Source organism: Stegostoma tigrinum, chromosome 7, assembly GCF_030684315.1.
Source record: "Stegostoma tigrinum isolate sSteTig4 chromosome 7, sSteTig4.hap1, whole genome shotgun sequence".
Lineage (NCBI taxonomy): Eukaryota > Metazoa > Chordata > Chondrichthyes > Orectolobiformes > Stegostomatidae > Stegostoma > Stegostoma tigrinum.
In genome coordinates, this window is record NC_081360.1 from 71,610,234 (window position 1) to 71,630,785 (window position 20,552).

The following is a 20,552-nucleotide window of genomic DNA, read 5'->3' on the forward strand; positions in this document are numbered from 1 at the left end:
ACCTCTGCTTAATGTGGAATGTCATCTCCTGTGGAATGTCATCTCCTCTCCACCGATCTTCTTTTCTCTCCATCTTCGGTCCGCCTCCCCCTCTCTCCCTATTTATTCCAGAACCCTCACCCCATCCCCCTCTCTGATGAAGGGTCTAGGCCCAAAACGTCAGCTTTTGTGCTCCTGAGATGCTGCTGGGCCTGCTGTGTTCATCCAGCCTCACATTTTATTATCTCTGATACTAAATTGACTTGCTTGTTTTCAAAACAAAAAAAAATAGATTTGGAAATAAAGAGCTTGGTGAATTTCACAACATTTTAGGACTCATTTATTTCCAGTATTGAAATTGCTATAGCAATGCTATTTAGCCTGACAGTCAGTTTTCTTAGCTGCTGGTATATTGTCAGATGTTTATATGGCAATCAGGCACTAAAGTAATGGTGACAATCCAGTGTTAATGTAATCTCCTGGAAAAATAAACAAGTGTTTTATTAGATCAGACCTGATTTTAAAAAAAGTACAAGTCTGAACAAAATCCTTCCCATCGTTTTCATTCTTTTGGACTACTAATTGATTGGTTATGTAATAAATCATGTGCAGCATTTTCTACATGTAACTTTATTGCCAATTTGGCTTAATGAATGAACTTTCAAATGAAATATATCTGCAATTAAAGCATATTACTGAGTGGCCAACTGACAATTTTAGCATTAATAATTTCTACAAAATCAACATATTTGCAAGACCAAAACAGATCAGGAATAGAAACTACTTCCAGCCAGTTTGTAGCAGCAGCCAACTTTAAGATGCTCAATAATTGATGTAAGCTAATGTCTTTGTGGGCTTTGCCTGGGCAAAGCATACTTTCCACAGCATATCACAACAGCTGACAACCTTTGTTTTTATCTTGTTGCATAATCAGTTTATCAAAGGCAAATAAGTAAATCAACAGTACTATCATAACATTTTAGCAAATAGTGGCGCAACAAAGCTGGATGTGGTTAATATTAGTTTACATTTTAACTTAAATCCAAGCTACCTTTTTTTTCCAAACCAGGCACCTCATATATCCATGTAGTACATTCATAAGAAAAAAAAGTCAAATTTTATGTCGCTATTGAACTAAATTTTTTTTCTTAAAAAATGTAACAGACTGCTGCAGAATAGAGATGATGAAATTCTAAGCCAGCACTTGCTGTGTATGGGTAAACAAAAATATTACTGCAACAGCAGTTTGTTTCTGCTAAGTGCAGTAGCAGCCCATGGAAACTTTTTTTCTGGGGCCAATTGGCTTTGCTCCCACTCCAACATATTGAAAAGGAAAGTTACTTGTGTTATGCTTTGCAACAAGCATATTAATCACTAAAAGTACATTCATTTTCAAGTTCTGGATAATACAAGATCATTTTGCATTATTTATTTTGCATGCGGCCTACTGTGACCTTTCATATCAAGTGAAATTTTCTAACACAAAAGCATAATCAAATCTGTAAACTGCATCAAAGTTGCCATTGTACACTTCACTTGAAAATAATGACATTAATTCGCAAAAAGTAAACAGTAAGTTCATATTGCAATGAGAAAAATGTGGTTGAAATTGGAATCTATCTAATTCAGTACTTTTGCGATAACATAGCCATTTGAAGTACTTTACAATGTTATATCTTAAAGGCCATTCAGCTAAAGTGTTCAAATTGAAAAACATAATATATGAAGAGATTCTAAAAATGTAATTGTGTAGACATTGAAGTATCAGAACTGAGAATTAAGAGCAAGTATAAATGAACATTTTACCAGTAAAATCAGATCTACAATAGGTTTGTTATTATATTTTTAAATAAATATGACATCACTGAAATTTTAAAGAATAAACAATGAGACGTTAAGCTAAGACCTTTCCACTACAAAAGTAATGAATGTACTTCTGTCCATTTAGGCTCCTAATTTAACCATCCAAATATAAGTAGCCAAAATAGTTGTGTGGTGATAACATTAAAATGTCCTTCAACATACATTATCTTAATTATTTAAAACATTCATCCTTTACTGGACTTCTTCCAATATTTAAAGAATTTGTCAAGTGTTTCCGATTTAACTCAGCTTAAGAAAAAGTCATCCCTGACATTTTAGAAAACTTCATATGTTATCATCTACATTCCTCAAATATCTATTAACTGAAGTTGAAATTACAGTACAAGGCCAATACATACACAGATTTCTATATACACAATGTAATAATTGTTGATAAACTGTGTACAGGCAAGAGTTCTGTATCGAAAGTAGTTCCCACGGTGCCTTATGGTATTCACCAGTGGAGAAGTCCCACGAGAGATTTCCAGCAAAAAAGTGTGGCACACACATGTTTCATTTATATGCTACAAACATGCCAGGTCCACAGAAATGAATTTCAGCATTATTGAGATCCATCATTTTCCACATGTGTTTTTGAAGGGTTCTTGTGGGACAAGTTCTTGTAATGATCAAGAATTAAAGCAACATCAGGAGGATAGCTGTGTTTATCAGTTGCAGCAGTGCACATGTGGGAGGAATGGAATTAAACAGTGCAATTATTTAATGCAGAATGCATTTCAGCAGATGAGATCATGAAGGATGTTATTGGGATTAACCCCCAAAACAAAACTTTAATCAGACTCCAAAATAAAGCTTCAGTATCTGCTTTCATAGTCTAAAATGATCATATTTCATCACACAGAATTAAGCAGCTTACAGCTGGATGGCGACTCAGCACATGCAGTTGCCAATAGCAACAGGGCACACAATTGTGTTTCCCAGCCAAATAATGAGGCTTTTGCCGTCCCTATCGTCTGCTTCACAGAAAGGCATTCTTAGAAATAATGACAACAGTTAGATTCTGCCAAAAATGCAGTATGTCATCAAATCATACCTTCCTTGCAAGTTAAGATAAAACATTTACATTTGTTAATTTAATCAAAGCTCAGTTTACCTCCCTGGAAGAACAAAAATCTGAATGTCCACACAGCTTCTTATAGTTCAATAATGAAGATCAGTTAAATTATGCACTCTCATTAAAAAAAAACCTTCTGATCCATTACAGCACAGAAGCATGGCTGATTTTTCTACTGAGAACTCCAGTTGTCCTCAGGAAAGACCTTGCAGTAAAATGCCACACAAACACAGCTTGTTAAACATTTACCATAAATTCAATAGTTCCAGAATATATTGCAAGGTTTATGTTTCTTACCCAGACTATGAGAAAACATCCTTAGAGCAGAGGTCTTTCACATAACAGAATAATCCTCAAAGCAATCAAGCAGCACCAAACAAAGATCCAGAGTTGATAAACTTTCTCTCCAGTTTGCAGTCCAAATCCTGCCACAGCAGAGAAAACAATCTCTCCCTTTGCTTTGTTGTGCTTCACTGGTTTCTCAGGGAAGAGGGGCACTTAACATGTGTTTAGGGACGGCCGCTGGCTTTGAAGGTGGCAGTTTCCTCAGGGAGCAGAGCTTACAGCAGATCAAGAGCGTACTGCTGATGCTCTGTGTGCGATCCTACAACTGGGCCTATTAATTCTTGTCCCTAAGAAACTACCGTGGTTCTGCTGTCGAGTGAAGCCCATCTGCTGCCATCATAATCAGTCTCAACTGAATGGCTCTGACAAATCTGTGCCTGCAGCAGGGGTTAGGGAAGTTGGTGCAGGGGGAAGGGTTATGTTTCTTTTGTCTGCTAAAAACCAAGTTATTGTGAATGGAAAGGCACTTTGGGAAGTGGAATTAAAAAGCTCCATATACCATCCAGTTTAAAGACAACAACCAATCCGCATCGCCAAACATTTGTTACTAATGAACTAAATGAACAATTACTCTAATCGGATTAGCAATTTGTAGCATGAAGCACGATACAGCTAAATGTGTATCTCCAGGGTAATTTATATGAATCAAATTGCTGTATCAGGTGACCAGCAATCACTTTGTGCAACATTCTAACCAAGTACAAATTCTACCCCAGGCAATAATCAATAAAAAAAGTCATTATTGCTTTCCATGATACCACAATGTCACATTTTGTTTTCTTCATAAATTATCAGTATTATTTCAATTCTATGCTGTGCAAATCTTCATCTGATGCCTTGTTTGCTCAGCCTGCTAATTAGCATTCAGTAAAACACAAACTGTGTAAATTACAGATTAAACTATTCAGCAACACATGAATATGTGCAACTGGTCATTCACTGTATTGTTTTTAAAGAAATTAAAAATCCATCAAGCTAAAATGCAATAGATGTCTGTCCATGTTAGCCTTTGCCTTACTATTGGCAGTGATCATTTTGTTTAAGAGTTAGGGGTTAATGAAGTTCGTGGGAAATGTACTTATTTTTCTGGTCATTTTAAAGAAGCTTAAGACATGCATAGGCTTCTAATTTACCTATTTCTGTTTTCTGTGGCCATTTGGTAACTTTAAAATGTCCCAACTGATTTCAAGTCAAACTTTTTTAGGTGTCCTTGCAGGCTATTAGTCTCAAACATCAGATCTCAGTTCAATTTCGTCCTTATTGCCAAAGGTCTGTTTACAGCTAGAACATAAACTTTGGTGTTAAAGTGAGCCAAATGTTGCCAGATTTCCAAATGTTATAAAAGAACGAAGCATAATATTATTCCTGCTCTTATTTTGAAACCATAGAGAAGATTACATTTGCCAGTAATTTCCCAGTTAGAGTTGGCTGAGTGCTAATGATTCCTCTGTTGTATCTTCCTTTATTTTTCCTCATTCAGTCTGACATTAGCAACACTATTTTGTTCACTCAGGCCAATTTGTTGAGCCCACCCATCCCCCCACCCCTCATTTCCAGCGCTCCAAAAACCCATCCAAATTGAATATCATGTTTTCTTATGAAAGCTGAAATGATCTAATTTGGCATTAATTCCCGATAACATTGTGACCTTAAAACCTATTCACTGGGAAAATGCAGACCTGCAAACATGAGACAAAATATAATCATATACCTCCAATTCTATCTCAATTACGGTGATGGATAATTGAAAGATTTCATTGTTGCAGATTTAGTTTGTGTTTCTAACCAGCTACAAAAAACACAAACAAATCAGCGATAAAGTTTCCAACTACTTCAAGTCATGAAATTTGTGTTACAGGTACACAAAGTAAACTTTATCTGTGCAACTAACTTGATAAAACATTTGCTGAAAATTTGCTTATAAACTAGCTCCAAAAACAGATTTAGCATTTACAATTTCATAGTGTCTTAAGTGGTTGTGCGTGCTGGAGAGAAATGCAAACTGTTATAATTCATTCCACTATGACACAGCCATTGTTTCCATTAAAGTTCATAAACAAAATTAACATTCCTATCCACAAAAAAACAAGATACCCTGTTCACTATCATACAGGCCATGGTGTCATATGAATTTAATACTCACTGTCCTGCTCACTGTCATTTATGTTGTTTATGTAATGAGCTAGCGAGCTGAATTAGGTTTTATTTCATGACATTGTTGGTTAGGAATCATTTCTGGACCATTTGGATTCAAGAATTCGTAAACATTAATTTACAACAAGAGTATTCATTTCAACCGAATACATATATGAATATATTAAGAAAAATCAAGGCACGATGACAATTCCCTTGCCTTTAAAAGCCATTCAGCTGTGGTACCTATATTATTCTAACAACATAAATTGTTGTAAATTGCCTTTCATCTGAGCCTCAGATATAATTAGAGTAGATTTGTGCCTTAATGTTTTAAGATAGGAAGTAGCCCTGTCATCTACACAATGGATTGTGAATGCTGTGTGCAAATTGAATTAATTGTCACTTGTATAATAAAAGGAGCATACAACATGGATTACAGCTACTGTATCGATGCAAAACTCATTTTGCTTCACACAAACAATGCAGTGGTACTGTAAAAATGGACTACGTCGGTAATGTACAAGAATGATGTGAAATAATTTATCTTGGATATGAGGTTCCAATTTACTTTGGAAACTGAAGATTTACATCTGATTTATAATCTTCCACCATCGAAAGTGCAACATGGAGGATAAAACATCATCTCACCACAGTGATGCACCACTGACACAGTCCAGTTATTGAAGTACAAGGATTAGTGAAATAATTCATTGCACCGTCTGGCCTCAATGATATTGGCTTTCCAGCCTCCTTATACCTACAAGCAAATGATGGCAATTATGCATTTAGTTTGTGCTCACATATCTATGGGTCAGCATATCCCATAACCTTATCTTTGTATCCTCGTTAGCCATAGGCAACATCCCAGAAGAGTCAGTAATGTTGTTTAAGAAGAGCAACAGGGATGACACAGGAAATTATAGGCCAGTGAGCCTTACATCAGTGGTTAAGAAATTATTGGAGAAAATTCTTAGCAACAGGATTTACTCACATTTGGAAAAGAATGGGCTTATTAGGAATAGTCAACATGGCTTAATGCAAGGGTGATCTTGACTCACAAATTTGATTGAGTAACATTTGAATCACCGAATCCCTACAGTGTGGAAGCAGGCCATTCAACCCATTGAGTCCACACCAACACTCCAAAGAGCATCCCACCCAGATGCAGACCCCCACTCTATCCCTGCACTTCCCACAGATGATCTATCTTGTCTGCTAACTGTGAGCAATTTAGCTGGCCAATCCACCTAACCTGCACATCTTTTTACTATGGGAGGAAAGCAGAGCACCCAGGGGAAACCCACACATACACGAGGAGAATGTACAAACTTCACACAGACGCAGATCCCACCATTGTGAAGCAGCTGTGCTAACCAATGAACCACCATGCCACCCAGAATCAATTACCCCCTTTACATTTTGCTTAGTAAAAGAAAAATACATTGGCTGCTGGAAATTAGAAATAAAAACAGAAAGTGGGCTTCAGAATTGAACAAAAGAGTTACATTCAATTCAGAATATTAACTTTGTTTTCACAGATGCTGCCAGACCTGCTGAATATTTCTAGAACTTTCTGTTTCTGTTTTTTTTCCTTTCTTGTTTCGTGTGGCATTTTCAAATCAAACTGACATCACATTTAAACACATCATTAATGAGTCTCTTTTCGCAGATTAGTTGACAGCAACTGGGAGCAATTTCTAATATGTCACCATCAAGTCATTATACCTAACTACATTTCTCCTCACGAGATTTCATTTGGTTATATGTAGCAGCAATCAGTAAGTTAAATTGTGTTAATTTAAAGGGAAGAGTATGGACCTGAATTATCGAGTTTCACTGAAGTCAAGGTAATAAGCAGGGGACCCAAAATCCTCACCATCAGCAATAATCACGAGGCAATAATAGGTGGCCATTTTCCAGCTTTTAAATGGCATTGGCATCTGTTATCATCAGGCAAAAAGCAGAGAGTAAAGCTGACAGAACATTTGGGCAAGGAGCTGGTCACATTCCATGAACAAACAAAGAACTAAATCAAAAGTGTGCACAATACTCCACGTGACCTGAGATTCTACACAGCTTATAATAAGTTTTCATTCTTATGTTTTTTACAAATGTGCTAGTATTTGACGTGTTTTTAAAATGGTCTTGTTATCCTGTTTTCCTTTCGTGCTTTGTGCATCTTGATCACTACATCACTTTGCTCCTCTATTAATTTTACACATTATTCAGGCAGTACATGGCCTCTATGATCTTTCTACCATAATGCACCATCTCACACTTATCTACAATGAAACACGTTTGCCAACTACACATAAATTCTGTGACTTTATTAATGTAATAATATATTTTGTATCAATATTTTCTTGTACAGTTTTCTGTCTTATCTTGGAATACAGGTCTATTAATTGCAACAGCCTTTGCAGATAGGTAAGCAGCTGTCTTCAAGACTAAAACACCAACTAACTGACCTCCATTATTCCACTGATAATGTCCAGTTTCAACTTATTCAGTTTTTCTGTTCAGCTGCTCTTCATGCTGTATATCCATGCAAAACATCACAGCTAAACCCTAAAGTAAATGCAAAACATTGTAGAAGCAGGCAATCTAAAATAAAAACAAGTGCCTGAGAAACTCAGCTGATCTGGTTGCATCCGGAGAGTAAGAAATAGAGGTAATATCTTGTAGCCAATACAACTCTTCTTTAGAACTCTGAGCACTGTCGTAAGTCAGAGAGGGATGAAGTCATACAGCATGTAAACAGGCCCTTCGGTGTTCTCAGACTAAACTAGTCCCACCTGCCTGTGCTTGGCCTATATCCCTCCAAACCTTTCCTACTCATAAATTTATCTAAACCTGCCCTTGTTAAAGTATCCACACAACCACCTAGCTGCTTTCTCCCAACCCCTTCCGGTATTGACACTTTTTTAAGCAAACTAATGAACAGAAAACTGATGCTATTGGCTTTACTTAACACATTTGGATCAATTTTAACTATTTTTTCTCTGAGTTTTGCTAAAGCACAACAAATTAATAAAATATTTCTAATCAGTATCCAATATTAATTATTCATATGTCAATCAATTTATACACTCTCCTTTAAAAATGTTAATTTAATATCTAATGTCATTTAAGCTTCATTGTTCGATGTAACTTTACCTCACATATTTGAGATGGATAGAACTTCAAGCTCCATCATATTCTGTTTCATACTGCATTCTAAACATGTGTGATCATGTTTTCCCAAACACACTGAAAATCTCCTGAAGTGCCTGCAACTAACATATCATCAGCTTTGTAAATTATGGGTTTTGGTGTATATCATCAGAATTTCAGGCACGTACAATGGCAGGTGTGTGAAGTTTTCATGCTATGTATACCTAATCTCTGAAAATACCCATTGAATCTCTGGGGAGGAGATGATTGGAGCATTTAGTGGGAGCCCTCTATCACAATATCATGCTGACAATTTGAGCAGCACGCTTGGCATCTACATTATTTTTTATTTTCAATCAGGCTTTGGAATGTCTAGAAACTTCTCCACTCATAGAAAAGCAAAATACTGTCGATGCTATAAATCTGAGTTAAAAACAGATGCTCAGCAGGTCTGGCAGCATCCCAGGACAGAGAAACAGTTAACTTTTCAGGCCAATGATCATTCATCAAAATTAGGTTCTGTTTGCCATTTCTGAAAAGCGTCATTGTCTTAAAACATTAACTTAAAGCTGAACTTAACCGGAAATTGGCTGAGTGTTCATTTTAGCAAATTTCAAGGAAGGTTCCTATCTGATCTTTAATAAGATTTCTCATACTGTTTTTCCAAAACTTACCCCATTATACTCATGCACCATCACTTTATGGCAGCCCACTTCTCAAATCCTTCCTCTTTCCAGAGGCAGAGGTATTTACTATTGCCGTCAGCTCCTGGATTCCTGGCACTTGCAATCATTTCTAATGCCCAGATCACAACAGTTAAAGAATGTCAGCCATGAGTTACCCTTTATTATGCACAGAATGGGAGGGAAACTAAAAAGAAACATTTCTTAAGGCATGTCTGTCACTATTGGAAATGCAACTGCACATTTATAAATCTATTACTATTTAAGAACCAAGCTGCACACCTTACCCATCCCTAACTTCATCACATCTTACGACCCTGCCTAAGGAAATGCTATCTTTCCCGAAAAAACTTAACGTCTTCTCATTACTCCATGTGAGATCAACACAGTGGAAACACTTCAACTAGTTGACAACTTTCACTTTTATTCAGCAACTGCAAAAGCAAAGAAAAAAAAGCAAATGGAAAGTACATTTGGCCTTGGAAACAGACAGAAACTGCTTGCCTTTCAAGCAGCAACAAAGTTATTATCAAGGAGTGATCACTGCCCTGGCCTCACATCTACAGGAACCAGGCGTCAACTAGTCCTGTCTGGTTTCTTGTGCATGGCATTGCAGTGCTCTACCACACCGAAGAGGAAATTCCTCCTACTCAACATCCTAATATTCCTCCTGAGAAGACTGCTATTACTCTCCCAGCTCTTCAGACCTCCTTTTCTATCCTTTTTTTGCCTGTTCCAGTTGGTCAGCATGCTCAAATTATGCAGCACACTCTGTCTGGTGACTAATGAAAGAATCCCCCAGTATGAAACAACTATCGGAAACTCATACTCAGCAGACAAGGCATCTGCTCCACAATGCGTTATGGATGGTCAGCATTGCATCCATGCTTGGCTTCAGTTGAGCATTGCATAAAGAGTAATCAGTCATGGCTATAGCAAGTAGCCCTTGCCAAGGCAAGTCAGACAGGCTGTGAGCACCAAAGCAAGTGAGCATTAAGATAGCAAGTGAGGAACCATGAGATACACTCTGGTCCAACCCACAAGATGGGTCCCAGACCCTACATACAAAGTGTCCTGGCAGCAATATTACAATGAAAGATGCTGGTACACTCCAAGGTGTAGCAGTGAAGTACAGAACCATATTGCAAGTGAATTTGAGATGAGCCAAGATGATGCCATCATTTGGCAGGGGCTGTGGGCAGTTGCTGTCTATGGAGCATGCCCTCATAGTTTTTCTGACCTGTCTCCAAGATGAATGCATGAGGAGCAAGCCACAAGCTGGAGTGCCAAGATATCTGCTCTAACTTTCATGTCTGGAATTGTTCGTGGGTAGTTTCTATCTGGCATGCAGGAGAACGAGAAACTACATATATAAAAGGAAAGATTAGCTAATAATGGCATGCTAATGCATTCAAATGTATACAAAGTGTGAAGTGGATGATCCATCTCAGCCTCCTCTAGCAGTCCCCAGTTTTCACAGAAAGCAGACTTAGGCCAATTAGATTCAATCCATGTGGCATCAAGAAATGGTTGGAGTCACTGGAAACTGCAAAGGCTATGGTCCCTGACAAGATTCTGGCATTAGGACAAGGAGACATGCTCCAGAATTTGCTGCTCCTTTAGCCAAGCTTTTCCAGTCCAATTACAACTTTGGCTCTTACTCAATAATGTTGAACTTAGTTCAGATATGTGCTGTCTGTGAAAAGCAAGACAAATCCAACCCTGCAATTACTGCCACATTAGTCTATTCTTGATCATGAGAAAAGTGATGGAAGTTGTCACCAACAGTGCTGTCAAGCAGCACCTGCTCAGAAATAACCTGCTCAGTGACGCCCAGTTTGGGTTCCGTCAAGTCCATTTAGCTCCTGACCTCATTACACCCATGGTTCAAGCATGACAAAAGAGCTGAATTTCAGAAGTGAGATGAGAGTGACAGCCCTTGACATCAATGTCACATTTCACCGAGTGTGGCACCAAGGAACCCTAGCAAGATTGAAATTAATGGGTATCGGGGGCAAACTCTCTAGAGGTTAGAGTCATACCTGACACATAGGAAAATAGTTGTGGTTGTGGGAGGTCAGTCATCTCAGCTCCAGGACATCTCTGCAGGAGTTCCTCATTGTAGTGCCCTAGACCCAACCATCTTCAGCTGCTTTATCAATGACATTCCCTCCATCATAAGGTCAGAAGTGATACCACATTCAGTCAACTGGGGTCTTGATGTCGAGGGCTGTCACTCATTTTGTTTGTCCAATGAATTTTTCCCTAATACTGTACACCAAAATTACAAATAGAAAGTGATCCAATGAGGATGTCCCACACAGTCATGTGCAACAAAGTGTTATCATCTACGATGTTTTCTATCAACATTGGGAAGGTAACAGCCTAACGGTATTATCGTTGGACTGTTAATCCAGAGAGCCAGGAAGCCAGATCCTCAGGAACTGGGTTCGAATCCCGCCACGGCAGATGGTGAAATTTGAATTCAATAAATATCTGGGATTAGGAGTCTAATGATGACTATGAAACCATTGCCAATTGTTGTAAAAACCCATCTGGTTCACTAATGTCCTTTAGGCAAGAAAACTGCCATCCTTTCCTGGTCTGACTCCAGAACCACAGAAATGCAATTGACTCATAACTGCCTTCTGGGCAATGACGGGTGGGAAATAAATGCTGCCTACCCAACAACACCCTCATCCTATGAATGATTAAGAAAAAACATTCAGCGACATGATCTTCTAAGGGCTGGAGAAAGGGAGAAAACAGGGAAATGTCTCTAAAATCTCTAAATTAAGATTCAGATAACTACAATGATCATCTTACAGTTCACCCAATGACCAACTACTTCTTCAACATTATGATGTCAGCCTCTTCCAGAAATCTGTCCCTCTGCCATTCAAATTACTGTACAGAATGTTCTTGCACTGCACAATTGAACAATTTATTTCAAACATCCATGACCCTGTACAACAAGTAAACCTCTGACATTCAATCAGTCTATGCATATGTAATTTATGCACTTCTTTCCTGATTGTTCCTAATCTAATCTTAAAAGTCTGTCTATATGGATACAGTCTCATCCTTCACTGATGTAAACAGAGAGCTTATGATTACACAAAACTAATTTCACAACAACGTCATTCTATAAATTTGAGCAAATATCCCTTCCCCTCCAAATTATATTATACTATTGCCTCGAAACTACTTGCTCACAGAAATCTCCTCCCTCTTAGCATCATCTTCTGAATTGAACAATGTTTCATTATCAGTTTGTATCTTAATTAAATTCCACGCCTTCTATAGCTCCCTTAAATCATTCTACACATCAAAGACCTGATGCACACACCTGTCCTGGATGCTTGTGTATCACTAACACAGCTGTCTTCTCACTTACTTATTTTCATTTTTCTGCCTTGACCAATTTCCTTCATCATTCTGTGCTCATCCTGAAAATAAAAGACTTTTCATCACATGTCCATCTGGAAGAAATCTACTTTTCAATTTCCCTACAGATTGTAGCTTTTCCCTTCATCTTCCTATTCCCCGTAAGGACAATGATGGCTTCTATGATCTGTAGCACATTTATTGCAAATTTAGTTCCCTCATCCTATTTAGTTTCCAGAGTTTTTCTGAAACACATTACCGTTGTTACTACGACAATCATAGTTGTGATTTTTAAGCCTGATAAGGCAATAGTCAATTGGAGTATTCAGTGGGCAGACTTTTTCTATTTATTCATGGAATGTGAACATCATAAGGTTAGGTGAGTATCATTTTCAACTGCTCTTGTTGGTAAGGCATGGGCAGCGAGCATGGAGTTAAGGTTTAATCAAAATGGAGGAGAGTGTTCATGTTCTAAAGTTGTTGAACTCAATGTTGAATCCTGTCTTCCAATTCAACACTTCACAGCATGAACATGTTCCTCTACTTTCATTAGCCCCCAGTCCTCCCATATTTTGTTTATATTTTGCTTACATTTCTTGTAGCATATTTGATCTCTTTTCTGCTACTAAAGTTGCCATTCACACCTATGTTACATCTCAATACCTCCTTTACTAACATGAGCACTTGCTTTGTCTTTTGGTCTTGGCATCTCCACATTTTCTCCACTTACCCATGTTCCCTCTTTGTCAACATCATAAAAACTATAATTTCCCAACTTCTTCAGTTCCAAAGATGATTATCTGGACTTAAAATGTTCATCCCATGTCTAATCCACAGATGCTTCGTGACCTGCTAGGATGGCAGATTTCTTTTTCTAAAGATGGGTTTTTATGGCAATCTGGTAATTTAATAGACAACATTTACAGAAAATCACCAGCCATTAATCCCTTTTCATTGCCATTTCTTAGGCTGATATTAATGTAAATATCTTCATGTGTTTTTTCTACATTGCTAATCATTTTATTTAATTTTCATTTATCACAGGCTTCATATTCACCCCAAACATCAAATAAAAAGAGCAAGTGCATTTTTTTTTCCTCCAATATCAAGATCATGCTCGAATTTCTCTGTGCGTTCCCATTTTCCTGAATTTCCAGTCTTCATCCATCCACTTTCCCCAGTTTCTATTCTCTTCCTTGAAATGCATCAAACCCTCCATCTTTCCCATCAGAGATTCCCATTATCAACCACACACCCCCACGCTTGCTGTAAAATAAAAACTGCTTCTTTAACACTTGAAAGTCACTACTTTCAAAATTGTCATTGTACTTCCTCATTAAGAACTTGCAATCGATTGCACTTCTCTTTTCAAGAACTGACTTTGTATTCTGTTCGAAGTCATAAATGAATTGTTACAGTGTAACAATGTTCCTCACATTATTTAATCCTGTTTCTATTCCACTCACTGTCTGAAGATTGCATTAAGAAAATTATAAATATGTGCACGTGCAGTTTATAGTCTCTTCTCTCCAATTGGATCTCTCTCTCTTTCTTTTATTTTAATTTACCTGTGGGATGTAGGTATCACTGCCTAGCCAACATTTATTGACCTTGAGAAGGTGGTAGTGAGCTGCACTGCAGTCCACATGACTAGATTATACATTTAGAGATTTCATCCTCAGCACAATTCAAAATTGTTTATAAAAATCAGAAAGAGCAAGAATCCCAACATCACTTTCAACTCTTCTCCAATGCGTGAGAAGCTCATCAATATCTACCCTACTTACCTACCTACAGTTTCTTATATTTTAGTCAACTTCCAATCCGTGCTGCCAGTTAATCTGAAACATTTCTAATTTGTTACACAGCCTGCCATGTGCCACCTAATCAAATGTTTTCGAAAGTCCAATTATAGAACATTCACAGCAACAACCTCATTCACTGCCTCTGTTACCTTGACAAAGAACTCAATTAAATTTATCAGATATTATACACCCTTGACAAAGCCAAGCAGACTGTCTAATATTAATTTATTTTTCCCTAAATGTAATTTATCTTATCCTTTCTTATGGCCTCCATTAGTTTTCCACTATTGATGTCAAACTGACAGGTCTGTAGTTTCTTGGGTTATCATAGAATCACAGAACCCCCACAGTTTTTTTTTGCTTTCAATACCTCCTAATCATTAGGGTAGAGTGCTGCCACCAATTCTCCTTTCTCCACTGGGTTGGACGGCCTGTTTGGCTAACAGTGGTGAGGGATGGACCACTAAGTGAGTCGTACCAAGATGCAATTTGCTGTAAGATGGCGTTATGCAGCACAAAGCTCAATGGCACTGCTGCCTTACAGCACCAGGGACTCAGGTTTGATTTTAGCCTTGGGCATGTTAGTGTCTAGGAATATGCAAGCTAGGTAGGTTAGCCATGGGAAATGTGGGGTTATAGCGTACATCTGGATGGGGTGCTCTTTGGAAGGTTGGGATGGGCCAAATGACCTGCTTCCAAACTGTAGGGATTCAATGATATCTTTTACCTCAACGCTGTTCAGTCACAGCTACCTAGACCGCAAGCCTGGATATCATCCCCAAAACACTTTATCCATTTCGACTCATTGAGGACTTCCCTTGAAATTGAGCAGGTTTCCTCATGTCACTCTCAACGATATTGCGTTTTTTTTTGTATCCATTTTTCTTTACACATCTGTGCAGTGCCTGGAGATTCTGAACTGAATAGATACACCGGCAATAAATCTGTTCTTGTTTTGTTGTTGTGTTGTCACTTTACTTAGCTGCTGCTGTTTCTGTTGAAGCATGACCAGGAAAGCCACTGACATCCAGAACAAATGCTGGTTCCTGAAGAATTGCTTTCAAGACTAAAGCCCCAGTTCAATTCAAACTACTCTAATGAGATAAACATGTTCTTTTCTTGCCCTGAAATTAATTTGGAGAGTCTCAAGGCAATTTTTAGCGGGTCCATGTTCATACCATAAATGGCACTGAACAAACTGGTAATTTTGGCCAGATGGCCAGAGAATGGCAGAAAGCTGAAAATGGAACAAACTACAGGATGTTTTCATGTGTGTGTTTTTTTTTCCCGAGGACATTTTCCTAAAGCAGCTCTGTACTAAACCTAGGCTGAGGACTCGGGAGACCGGCATCACATATGGTAGAGCACTTGGACAACATGGACACATTCTAGGAAAAAAAATTGGGTTTTCCAGTCAACATTATTTTCATGACTGTGGTTTAGTGTTTTCCTAATAATAAAGAAAATACTTCATTTTATTTCATTAATAATTCTATGAATACAGCAGAAGCATTGGAAATGTGAAAGAAATGTGGTCCCAACGTTTAAGAACAAAATGAGGGGTGAATTAAGGAATTACAGACCAGTTATTCTTGCAAAGTTGTATGGGAGGAAATGTCTGAGAGACCAATATGGAATATAACTAGCGTTAATCTAAAGAGTATATTACTGATGAGGGGATATTCAGCATATTTTTAAAGCAATGGGTCATACCTGATAAGTCTACTGGAATTCTTTGAGGAGGCAAGTAAATTATTTTTAAAAATCTATCCAATAGGCATGAATTACATGAATTTTCACAATACATTTCAAAATAACTATGCATATTTTGGACAAATATATGCATGCACAATTCTTCGGCAATGAAGTACAAGAAACTGATAACAAATAAACATTACGCTAACTTTGTGATAAGGACAGCAGGAGGTTTAAAAGAAGCTGGTCCAGAGTCCATTTCTATTAATTATGTGTAATAATGATAAAAGAGATAAAAGGGGCTTTCCCATAACCAGTAAGGAGCACACGTTCATGAACCAAGGATGATTAAATATCTCACAATATTTGCCTGATTGAAACATGAGGCAATGTAATCAAATGTGAGGCTGGATGAACACAGCAGGCCAAGCAGCATCTCAGGAGCACAAAAGCTGACGTTTCGGGCCTCGACCCTTCATCAGAGAGGGGGATGGGGAGAGGGAACTGGAATAAATAGGGAGAGAGGGGGAGGCGGACCGAAGATGGAGAGAAAAGAAGATAGGTGGAGAGATAGGGAGGGGATAGGTCAGTCCAGGGAAGACGGACAGGTCAAGGAGGTGGGATGAGGTTAGTAGGTAGCTGGGGGTGCGGCTTGGGGTGGGAGGAAGGGATGGGTGAGAGGAAGAGCCGGTTAGGGAGGCAGAGACAGGTTGGACTGGTTTTGGGATGCAGTGGGTGGGGGGGAAGAGCTGGGCTGGTTGTGTGGTGCAGTGGGGGGAGGGGACGAACTGGGCTGGTTTTGGGATGTGGTGGGGGAAGGGGAGATTTTGAAACTGGTGAAGTCCACATTGATACCATTGGGCTGCAGGGTTCCCAGGCGGAATATGAGTTGCTGTTCCTGCAACCTTCGGGTGGCATCATTGTGGCAGTGCAGGAGGCCCATGATGGACATGTCATCTAGAGAATAGGAGGGGGAGTGGAAATGGTTTGCAACTGGGAGGTGCAGTTGTTTGTTGCGAACTGAGCGGAGGTGTTCTGCAAAGCAGTCCCCAAGCCTCCGCTTGGTTTCCCCAATGTAGAGGAAGCCACACCGGGTACAGTGGATGCAGTATACCACATTGGCAGATGTGCAGGTGAACCTCTGCTTAATGTGGAATGTCATCTTGGGGCTTGGGATAGGGGTGAGGGAGGAGGTGTGGGGGCAAGTGTAGCATTTCCTGCGGTTGCAGGGGAAGGTGCCGGGTGTGGTGGGGTTGGAGGGCAGTGTGGAGCGAACAAGGGAGACACGGAGAGAGTGGTCTCTCCGGAAAGCAGACAGGGGAGGGGATGGAAAAATGTCTTGGGTGGTGGGGTCGGATTGTAAATGGCGGAAGTGTCGGAGGATGATGCGTTGTATCCGGAGGTTGGTAGGGTGGTGTGTGAGAACGAGGGGGATCCTCTTAGGGCGGTTGTGGCTGGGGCGGGGTGTGAGGGATGTGTTGCGGGAAATACAGGAGACGCGGTCAAGGGCGTTCTCGATCACTGTGGGGGGAAAGTTGCAGTCCTTAAAGAACTTGGACATCTGGGATGTGCGGGAGTGGAATGTCTTATCGTGGGAGCAGATGCGGCGGAGGCAGAGGAATTGGGAATAGGGGATGGAATTTTTGCAGGAGGGTGGGTGGGAGGAGGTGTATTCTAGGTAGCTGTGGGAGTCGGTGGGCTTGAAATGGACATCAGTTACAAGCTGGTTGCCTGAGATGGAGACTGAGAGGTCCAGGAAGGTGAGGGATGTGCTGGAGATGGCCCAGGTGAACTGAAGGTTGGGGTGGAAGGTGTTGGTGAAGTGGATGAACTGTTCGAGCTCCTCTGGGGAGCAAGAGGCGGCGCCGATACAGTCAATGTACCGCAGGAAGAGGTGGGGTTTGGGGCCTGTGTAGGTGCGGAAGAGGGACTGTTTCACGTAACCTACAAAGAGGCAGGCATAGCTGGGGCCCATGCGGGTGCCCATGGCCACCCCCTTAGTCTGTAGGAAGTGGGAGGAGTCAAAAGATAAGTTGTTGAGTGTGAGGACGAGTTCAGCTAGGCGGATGAGAGTGTCGGTGGAGGGGGACTGGTCGGGCCTGCGGGACAGGAAGAAGCGGAGGGCCTTGAGGCCATCTCCATGCGGAATGCAGGTGTACAGGGACTGGACGTCCATGGTGAATATGAGGTGTTGGGGGCCAGGGAATTGGAAGTCCTGGAGGAGGTGGAGGGCGTGGGTGGTGTCACGGACGTAGGTGGGGAGTTCCTGGACCAAAGGAGAGAAAATGGAGTCCAGATAGGTGGAGATGAGTTCGGTGGGGCAGGAGCAGGCTGAGACGATGGGTCGACCAGGGCAGGCAGGTTTGTGGATTTTGGGAAGGAGATAGAAACGGGCCGTGCGGGGTTGGGAAACAATGAGGTTGGAGGCTGTGGGTGGGAGGTCCCCTGAGGTGATGAGGTCGTGAATGGTGTTGGAGATGATGGTTTGGTGCTCGGGTGTGGGGTCATGATCGAGGGGGCGGTAGGAGGTGGTGTCGGAGAGTTGGCGTCTGGCCTCGGCGATGTAGAGGTCAGTGCGCCATACTACCACTGCGCCACCCTTGTCTGCGGGTTTGATGGTGAGGTTGGGGTTGGAGCGGAAAATCTCCCCTTCCCCTACTGCATCCCTAAACCAACCTAGTTCGTCCCCTCCCCCCACTGCACCACACAACCAGCCCAGCTCTTCCCCCCCACCCACTGCATCCCAAAACCAGTCCAACCTGCCTCTGCCTCCCTAACCGGCTCTTCCTCTCACCCATCCCTTCCTCCCACCCCAAGCCGCACCCCCAGCCACCTACTAACCTCATCCCACCTCCTTGACCTGTCTGTCTTCCCTGGACTGACCTATCCCCTCGCTACATCCCCACCTATACTCTCTCCACCTATCTTCTTTACTCTCCATCTTCGGTCCGCCTCCCCCTCTCTCCCTATTTATTCCAGTTCCCTCTGCCCATCCCCCTCTCTGATGAAGGGTCGAGGCCCGAAACGTCAGCTTTTGTGCTCCTGAGATGCTGCTTGGCCTGCTGTGTTCATCCAGCCTCACATTTTATTATCTTGGAATTCTCCAGCATCTGCAGTTCCCATTATCTCTTAAACATGAGGCAGTCTGTTGATCAGTGGCAGCACATCACAGAAAATGCTCCAGCCACCAACATTTTAGCAAAGAGAAATCTTTGACGGCTGCATGTAGATTCATTTTATTTCCATTGAGAAGTAAAGATGATACTCCAACCACGGTTCAGCAAAGAAAGAAAAACAAGGTTGCGACTTTTATGAAGATCAATCATATCTTAACATGTGCATGCCTGAAATTATCTTCAGGGACTAAAACATTAGTTCCCCTTTTTACCATGTACCAAATAAATATTTATATTCAAAATATGTTGGATGGAACTCACTACCTACTTTGCTATCCCACATCCTCCGATTAAAGGAAAAGGAGTGGCAAGTGAAATGAATGACACATTGTACAGTAGTCCCAAGACATTTCCATCACTTGCTTTAACTCATGGAAGAACTGTCACAGGGAAGCCAGCCACCTTTCTGGGAAAAGGCCAGGAGTGGCTATGCATTTTCTGTGATAATCTTGTGAATTAGGAGGAGCAGGAATGGCCCTCAGCTTCAGCAGGGAGTCTTGGGCTTTCTCAGCCTTACTTCTCCTGCCCAAGCACTGTCTCCAGCACTCATACTTAGATGCAGACTGTTGTGTTGGGTTTCTGGCCTCCTGTCCAATTTAATATATTTCATTTTTCTAAATGACATCCTGATTCACCTCTATTTCAATATCAAAATTTAATGTTGGATTTTCTTGACCCATACAATGTCCTTTCTCTATTGGGTGCCTGGGGATCCATCAGCTTCAAAATATTGCCTTGCCCAACTGTAAGGAACATTTGCTTCCTTTTAAAGAAAAAAATCTCAATCTCTGGGACAACATTAAAACACTCCATAAAAATACTTTTGAACATACGAATTTCCTCTACGCTTCACTAAATTTCACATCAATAATCATGTGGCCTTTACAAATCATTGATAAGGGATATTATGGATGTTGCGAGGTATTATTATGTATTGGCATAATAATTAGAATATATTTAATATTTTAAAATTCCTTTAACGGGTCAACATAAAAATCTATATTTCAAAACAATGAAAGTTCATTTTAATTCAACTATAATTAGTACGGCACCATAATCAATATTTCTCATTAAGAGCTCTTCACTCTAAATTGAATAGAAGACTTCTTGCAAAGCTTTCTGATGGAACTAAAATTTTTGCAAAGAACATGTTTATCAGAAGTTGTACAATAGCAGGCGGTTTTTAAAATGAGAAAGCTATTAAAGACATGGTTAGAAACAAGGTTTGCTGCCCTGAGACAAAACACAGGTAATT

The 20,552-nt window shown here is 40.2% G+C and overlaps 1 protein-coding gene across 9 annotated transcripts in view; it reads right to left on the reverse strand.

Moving 5' to 3' along the window:
- nckap5l (NCK-associated protein 5-like) overlaps positions 1-20,552 on the reverse strand; it is a 752,792-nt gene that overhangs the window by 471,479 nt on the left and 260,761 nt on the right. The window contains exon 1 of one of the 9 annotated variants that reach the window (XM_059647404.1): positions 3,215-3,600. The exons of the other annotated variants lie outside the window; for them this stretch is intronic. The gene's annotated coding sequence lies outside the window, so the exon portion shown is untranslated. Of the gene's footprint in view, positions 1-3,214; positions 3,601-20,552 lie in introns of those variants that run through there. 9 annotated transcript variants of the gene reach the window in all.